The sequence below is a fragment of the Leptonychotes weddellii genome, chromosome 3 (assembly GCF_054177405.1).
Source record: "Leptonychotes weddellii isolate Sample4059 chromosome 3, ASM5417740v2, whole genome shotgun sequence".
NCBI classification, from domain to species: Eukaryota; Metazoa; Chordata; class Mammalia; order Carnivora; family Phocidae; genus Leptonychotes; species Leptonychotes weddellii.
Genome location: NC_138371.1, coordinates 30,562,417 through 30,571,255, shown reverse-complemented (window position 1 = coordinate 30,571,255; position 8,839 = coordinate 30,562,417). Strand labels below are relative to the sequence as shown.

The following is an 8,839-nucleotide window of genomic DNA, read 5'->3' as shown; positions in this document are numbered from 1 at the left end:
GCCGGTGCAGCCACTCTGGAAAACAGTATGGAGGTTCCTCAAAAAGTTGAAAACAGGGGGCGCCTGGGTGACTCAGTCGTTAAGCTTCTGCCTTCGGCTCAGGTCATGATCCCAGGGTCCTGGGATCGAGCCCTGCATCGGGCTCCCTGCTCAGCGGGAAGCCTGCTTCTCCCTCTCCCACTCCCACTGCTTGTGTTCCCTCTCTTGCTATGTCTCTCTCTGTCAAATAAATAAATAAAATCTTAAAAAAAAAAAAAGGTTGAAAACAGAGCTACCCTATGACCCAGCAATTGCACTACTCAGTATTTAGCCAAAGATATAAATATAGTGATCCGAAGGGGCACCTGCGCCCCAATGTTTATAGCAGCAATGTCCACAATAGCCAAACTATGGAAAGAGCGCAGATGTCCATCAACAGATGAATGGATAAAGAAGTTGTAGAACACACACACACACACACACACACACACACACACACACAGAGGAATATTACTCAGCCATCAAAAATATGAAATCTTGTCATTTGCAATTATGTGGATGGAACTAGAGGGTATTACGCTAAGTGAAATTAATCAATCAGAGAAAGACAATTACCATATGATCTCACTGATATGTGGAATTTAAAAAACAAAACAGAGGACCATAGGGGAAAGGAGGGAAAAATGAAACAGGATGAAACCAGAGAGGGAGACAAACCATAAGAGACTCTTAATCATAGGAAACAAACTGAGGGTTGCTGGAGGGGAGGAGGGTGGAGGGATGGGGTAACTGGCTGATGGACATTAAGGAGGGCATGTGATGTAAGGAACACTGGGTGTTATATAAGACTGATGAATCATAGACCTGTACCTCTGAAACCAAAAAAAAAAAAAAAAAATCTCAAAGATGTAGCCACTCCCAATTTATTTGGGGAGTGAAAAATGTCATCTGAGTCAACAAAAACAATTTTTCATTTTGTCTTAAATAAGCCATTATCTTTCAGTTTGCTGCTGTCCTGATCCTACTATGGTTTTGTGTGTGTGTGTGTGTGTAAGAAAATAGCTATAATAAATATTTTGCTTTGTTCATGCAGTGTCTTTCATATAGGAGTCTAAGTACTTTATAACTATCTGTAGGTCATTGATTATAATCACTGTTTCACTGATCAAAAATGTGATGTGCAAGATCCTTCACAAATAAAGAAAATAATTGAAAAAACATCAGTGGTTGCCAGGAGTTAGGAGGGAGGGATGAACAGACAGAGTGCAGAGGATTTTTAAGGCAGTGAAACTAGTATGATACTATAATGGTGGATACACGTCATATAAATTTATCCAAACCTGTAGAATGTACAAGACCAAGAACGACTCTTAATGTAAACTCTCATATTCAGATGATAATGATGTGTCAATGCAGGTTCTGGTAGGGGGAGGCTATGCCTGTGTGGGAACAGGAGGTAATATGGGAAGACTCTAACTTCTTTTTAGGGGGAGTTTCTGTAACTTCTGCTAAATATTGCTGGTGAACCTAAAATTGCTCTAAAAATCAAAATCTATTAAAAACAAACAAATAAAAAACCAAAAGAGCTAGTGAGCAATAAACTAATACAATATTTACTCCTATAAAATTTTATCTGATTTAATTTCTTACACTTTGGAAGGTTTTTTTTTTTTTTAAAGATTTTATTTATTTATTTAACAGAGAGAGAGAGAGAGAGAGTGCACAAGCAAGGGGAGTGGCAGGCAGAGGGAGAGGGAGAAGAAGCAGGCTCCCTGCTGAGCAGGGAGCTCTACGTGGGACTCGATCCCAGAACCCTGGGATCACGACCTGAAATGAAGGCAGACACTTAACCAACTGAGCCACCCAGGCACCCCAATTTCTTACACTTTAGACTTAAAATGTCAACAAGTTAAGTAAGGCTGTGACTTAGTGGAAATCGGCACTTTTAAGTACAATGTGTCTGGCTGCCCATGAAAGATAATGCCAATACTTTTAGGTGATATAAATGAAAGAATAATAAGATGGTGTCCCAGCGAAGAGAAATAGCTTACTCTCCACTGATCAGGTCCCATCTCAATTATCACTTATCTATCCATCACACTTCAAAAGAAAAATCATATTGAAGTAAATATTTACTGTGTATCTGTTAGTTCACAGATCTAATTCTGTGTAATCCTCTTCACAAGACTAGGGGGTAGGTGTAGTTATTTTACAAAGAAGAACACAGAATCAAATTTAAGTAGACTGGATGCTCAGACTCTTTGTCCTCAAAGTCTGTGCTTTCCCCACTCCTAACCACAACTCTGTGGTGCATGCTCCAAGAGGGGCTACTAGGAAAGTAGAGGGCATGGAGACCAAGGCACAAGAAGGAATAGCCCAAAAAGAGAAAACCCAGGGGGCAGAGAAACTCCCTCCAGAAGCTTGAGGGTTCTCACAGAGCAAAGAGGTTGGCCCTCTACTGGGTGGCTGTGGAGCCAAGATGGATACATTGAAAGCTCAGAGATGCTATTTTTGATACAGCAGGAAGAGTCCTTGACCAATTTCACTTGTCCACCAATGGAATGAGTTCCCACAACAGTAGCAGACTTCCTCTGCACTCCAGTTGATATAGAAAGCTATAGGAGGGATCCCCATATTGGGGATTAGAATAACTGTCTTCAAGGGTCCCATCCAATCCCAAGATTGTTGAATAAGGACTTGTGAACAGCTGTGAGCAGACTATACATGGAATTATAGTAAGATCATATTGTTGCAAGAACGGGTAGACATTGGGGTTTCTTTTAAAGATTTTTTCTTAGGGGTGCCTGGGTGGCTTAGTCGGTTAGTTGTCTGCTTTGGCTCAGGTCATGATCTCAGGGTCCTGGGATCGAGTCCTGGGATCGAGCCCCCAGTCGGGCTCCCTGCACAGTGGGGAATCCGCTTCTCCCTCACCCTTTGTCCCTCCCCCAGCCTGTGTGCTTGCTCTCTCTCTGTCTCCCCCTCTCTCAAATAAATAAATAAATAAATAAATAAATAAATAAATAAATAAATAAACTTAAGGATTTTTTAAGTAGAAATTGACAAAATTATCCCCTTTAATTATAATGGAAAATAAATCATGCTTGTGCTTTATTCTTTTTCTCCTTTAATTAATGGATTTGCCTATTTAAAACCTTAATAAAAATTATATGTAAAACACCAAGGTCTCTGGGCTCAGACCTAGTTTGCAGTGACATGGCTAAATGCACCAAGAAGGTTGGAATTGTGGGTAAATAGGGGACTCCTTATGGTGCCTCCCTCAGGAAAATGGTGAAGAAGATTGAAATAAGCCAGCACACCAAGTACACGGTGCAAAACCAAGATGAAACAACGAGCTGTGGGGATCTGGCATTGTGGCTCCTTCATGAACACCACAGCCAGTGGAGCATGGACCTACACCACCACCTTGGCCATCACGGTAAAGTCAGCCATCAGAAGACTAAAGGAGTGGAAAGACCAGTAGAAGCTCCACCATTTGAAACATTGCTAGCCTACAATAAATGGGTAAATTTTTGTAACAAAATTACTTTGGCTTGTTGTTAAATTTATTAATTAGATCTTCCGATTTGCGTTGCATTAATTTTGCTTCTCAAAAGACTTGGAAATTAAAAATCCTTCTAATTTTTGTTGGAAAAAAAAATAAAAATAAATAAAACACCAAAACATTATTCCAGTCTTCCTCCTTGATTTTATAAAAGGAGCATTCCTGGTGTTTATGCATATTTTTTCTTCCCATGTTTTTGTTGATTCTCTTGTATAGACATGGACCTGACCTTTAAATACATAATTTATGATTCAGTTTGATGTATTAGTTATTTTAAGGATGCTTACTCAGTCACTAATGCTACTCACCTAATATTTCTGTCTCCCAGGTTCCATAATTGGATGGCACTTCCTGGCCATCTGATAAGTGGATAAGGCTGTATGATTAGTGCTGGCCAATGAATTATGAGTGGAAGGGATATGTGTCACTTCTGAACCACACATTTATTTGATTGCCAATACAAGACCCTCCAGATCTCTCTCTTTTTTTTTTTCCTTCTGTTACAATGACTAGCAGTATTCAGGGTGGTCCCAGAATGAGGAGATAGATGTAGAACAGAGTCCCCAGATGACATATGATGAATATAAAATGGGAAAGAGAAATAAAACTTTGTTTTAAGCCACTAATATTTGGGGATTATTTGTTATTGCAGTATAACCTAGCCTATCCTGACTAGTACTGGGTCACTGTCCAACATGGTAGTTACTAGCCACCTGTGACTATTTATGTATAAATTTAAATTTAATTAAGTTAAAAATTCAGTTCTTCAGTCACACTAACCCCATTTCAAGAGGTCAGGAGCCACATGTGGCTAGTGGCTACCACAATGCACATTGCAAATATAGAATATATCCATCATTGCAGAAAGCTTTGTTGAACAGTGATGACATACAGTAGTAGGATTTTTATGAGAGTTGGTAATGATATCTTCTTACTTTTCTTGATACTTTAAGTATTCATCTAATACCACCTTGGAGTTATTTTTGAAAAGTCTCACCTTTCTAAAAACCTCTTGCAGTGTCCAGTGGAGATTACCTTCTGGAAGAAAATAAGTCACTCTGGGCAGTTACATTCCTTAGAACTAGAGGGCGCAGAGGTCTTTTCCTATAGATACATTAGCAAAGGATTGACACCTTTTTGGTACTCTTGATACTTTTCATAAATGAATTCTCATAGAAGTTTTTAGTCCATCCTCTCTGAACATTTTCTACTTCTAACTCCTCTGTATCCCTAAGTAGAATAATGGTCACCTGGTATAAAATCTGAGGGGCTCAGTAATGATTCATCCAACTTTATGAACATCCTTATAAACAATTGTTTCTACTGTAAGAACTGTCATTGGATATTACAAGAAAATCTTGTAGGACCCCCAAACTGAACCAAGATATAAAATAATTCTCCCCAACTACTCATTAATTCATTCAACAACCATCTAGACCCTAGAAATACAAAAAGTAAAGTTCCCCCAAGGATCTTATAGTCTAATGGAGAACTAGATGGAAATAAATATAAGATCCAGTGACAACATATCCATCTGTCCTATCACAGAGGAGATGGCAGTCAGTCTCTGTCTTGAAGTAAGATTTGCTGAGCAGGCAGTCAAGGAGATGAAAACAAGATAACCCAAATATAACACTGCATGTTAATTATACTTCAATTAAAAATAAATAAATAAGCCCTGTGTGAGGGAAACACAGAAAGGATAAGATATTTTTGGAATTGAAAGGACAAATCAATTAATAAAGCTATTGTTATTATTATTGGCTATTATAATCAATTCAATGGTTAAATCCATGACAATATTATTTCATGTAAGTCCAGACATAGGTGGTTCCAGGATTGATTAATTTGATGGGTCAATGACATCAACAACCCAGGTTCTTTCCATCTTTCTTCACTGCATCTTTGATGTCCTTCATTGCCTTATTCTCAGGCTGTTTCAATCATTGTCACCGGATGCTGCCACAGTTTCAGGCATCACATGGAGGTACAACAATGTCCAGTTGAAGAAGAGGACATCTTTCCCTGTGTGCTTCTTTTTTTTAAGATTTTATTTATTTATTTGAGAGAGAGACAAAGCACAGCAGGGGAAAGGGGCAGAGGGAGAAGCAGGCTCCCCGCTAAGCAGGGAGCCCAGTGCCATGGGCTCCATCCCAGTACCCTGGGATCATGACCTGAGCTGAAGGCAGACACTTAACTGACTGAGCCACCCAGGCAAAGAAAGCACCATTGTCTTCACATCTAAGTGATCAGACTGTCATATCTCCACTCCTAAATTGCTAGCAAGGGCAATGAGATGACTGCTTTCGAACGGTCAGGAATTACTCCTGATCTGAGGCTAGGATCACCTTTCCTGAGGCGAATTCCTGAATAGTTACGACTTTCTTATAACTGAGGAAGAAGTGAGAATGACTATTGAACAGACAAGCAACAGTTGATTGTGGGATCTGGAGTTCAGGGAGCAGTGGGGGTGGTGGTGGTGGTGAAGAATGGCTATTAGCTTTCCAGTCTGGGGCCTGGATAACTTGTTATATAACTTACAGTCAGGTAGTTAGTTTGAGAGACAAGGCTATGAGCTCATTTTGGACATCTTGAGTTTGAGATATGCATCAGACAATTATAACTGCTGACCTGAGACCAGGAAATGAGAACTGGCTATATGTGGGCATCACCTATATGATAATGTCCTTGAAGTCTCAAAGGTGCAATTGCCCAAGAGAACAAATACAAAGAGAAGAAGTGGAGGGGTGAGAGAAGAAGCACCAAAGGAGACAAAGCATTGGTTGCTAGATTTTGATGGGTTGGAGGGATGAAACAAAAAATGAGAGTCATTCTGGGTGACGAAAGTTAAGAAGAATGTTCTAAGTCTGAATGGCCTACAAAGAAAAATGTCAGGGTGCTATAAACTAAGGCAGGCCATAGACTGTGGTGCGTGCTGGTCATCAGTGACCTATAAGAGAGCAGTTTCTATGGAATGGTAGTCATAGAAAAATACAGTGAAATGGGTGCCTGTGTGGCTCAGTTGGTTAAGCGACTGCCATCGGCTCGGGTCATGATCCTGGAGTCCCGGGATCGAGTCCCACGCCGGGCTCCCTGCTCAGCGGGGAGTCTGCCTCTCTCTCTGACCCTCCCCCCTCTCATGCTCTCTATCTCATTCTCTCTCTCAAATAAATAAATAAAATCTTTAAAAAAAAAAAAAGAAAAATACAGTGAAAGAGTGAGCGGTAAGAAAATAGAAGCAGAGAATATCTTTCAGAAACTGTCATGAAAGGATGGAAAAGATGGAGTACTAGCTAAAGTGTGGAAGGGCTGAAGGAAGAAGAAAGAAGCTGGAAGCATCTGTGGATAGTCTAAATACACGAGGCATGCGCTCTCCTTGGACTTCTGCCTGGCTCCTCCCCTTCTCCCAAACATCCACACAGCCAGCTCCCTTGCCTATATCAAGGCTCTGGTCCAGTGTTGCCCATCTCCTTTGTAAAATGGGGATAATAACAGTATCTGCCTCCTAGAGTTGTTTGTGGGGATTAACTTAGAGTGCCTGCAACTCTAGCTGGCCAGGCTCTTAGAGTATTTTAAACAGTGCCTGGCAGATAGCAAGCACAGTACCAATTAGCTCGTGGTTGTGATGGTGGGGGTGGGGGCGATGGTGGTTGTAGTCATAGTAAAATGGAAGAAAAAGGGACCAGGGAAATTAAAGGTGCCAAGACCATGGGATTCTAGTTTACAAGGTAAGGCAGGAGTCTAGGAGAGCAAAAAGAAATCATGGGGATTTCTAACTTCTAACTAAAGTTAGAATCCTGGTGTCCTGTGGTGAATAAAAGAGTTAGTTGGGGTTTAGAGTGAAGTTAGGGGTTGGGGGGAAGGTGACCACACCTGGTTCTGGTTGGCTGTGACTATGGTTCACTCTGGTGAGCCTGGCCAGCTAGAGTTGCAGGCACTTTTTTTTTTTTAGTATTTTATTTATTTATTTATTTATTTGAGAGAGTGAGAAACAGCATGAGAGGGGAGAGGGTCAGAGGGAGAAGCAGGCTCCCTGCTGAGCCGGGAGCCCGATGCGGGACTCGATCCCAGGACTCCGGGATCATGACCCGAGCCGAAAGCAGTCACCCAACCAACTGAGCCACCCAGTTGCAGGCACTTTTATAATGAAGTGTACTTGGGTTTTATTAGCCTCCTGCTCTGACAAACATTCAAAAATAAAGATGGGTGTTTTAAAATATAAATATTTTATTTCCAGACAAATTTCAATTCCTGCAAACTTGTATGAAATAATGGCACTGAGATTCTTTTTTGTCCTCTGAGATTTGTCTTTTTTTTTTCAGTTTTATAGGTATTTTGTAATTTAGTATGTTTAAACAATATTTGAGGAAAGATCTAGGGGATTCGAGGCAAGAAATGCGAAAGGCAGCTAATCGTACTAACAGAGCCCACTACAATGGCCATAAAGGGCCACACGTCTCTAGAAAAGACAATTCCCCAAAAGGGTGGCTGGGGAAGGCAGATAAAAGACTGAAGTTGGGTCATGTGACAGGTGTCACTTGAATAACGGTACTGGGCCAGAGATAAAAGCCCACTCCTTTTGGTCACATGACACAGCTTCATTACGCTCCCAGCAGGGGGTTAGAGTGAGGATGCTATTTTTACTTATTTATTTATTTGTGTTTTTTTTTTCCCTTATTCTGTGATAATGAGAAAATGTTTAAACTCCCATCTCTGTGTTTAAACATTTCTCCCTGCTGACAGCAGCGGGATACCCCTTGATCAACTGTCAGATTGTAAAGTGCAATTTTTCTGGAAAGTAAACAGCATGTTAGCTGGTTGGAAATAATTTTCCGTTCATTGGTAGCTGTTAGTCCAGGAGTGATGGAGCCCTGTGACAGCACTTGTCAAGTGAGGAATAAGAAACAAGTTTGGAAATACCTTTAAGACATAGTTTTGACAATAGGGCCTTACTATTTTTTGATAGAAAAGTACTCTAAAAAAGTTAAAATGGGCAAAAAAAACTTTCCAGTGTTAGCAGCTCCTGCAGATCCTTCTGGCAAAACTGACACAGAGTCAAAGGCAAACTCATGGAATGCGGGAGCTGGAAGGGTCCTTGGCAGGACTAAATCCAAGCCCCTCCCTTGTTACCACTGGGGAAATTGAGGCTCAGCCAAATACCTTGGACTCTTCTCACAAATAAGAAGAAAACATAGTAACTATCAATAAAGAAATAAAGGTTATATTTGCTTTTCAAATTCATGTGTGAAAATAAATGGAAAACACTGGTGGAAGCTTTTTAAACGTTTGGACCTACAT

At 40.6% G+C, this 8,839-nt stretch overlaps 1 pseudogene; it reads left to right on the top strand.

The window, feature by feature from the left end:
- Nucleotides 1-1,765: 1,765 nt before the first annotated feature.
- Nucleotides 1,766-4,022, top strand: LOC145720779 (large ribosomal subunit protein eL43 pseudogene; annotated as a pseudogene).
- Nucleotides 4,023-8,839: the final 4,817 nt, after the last annotated feature.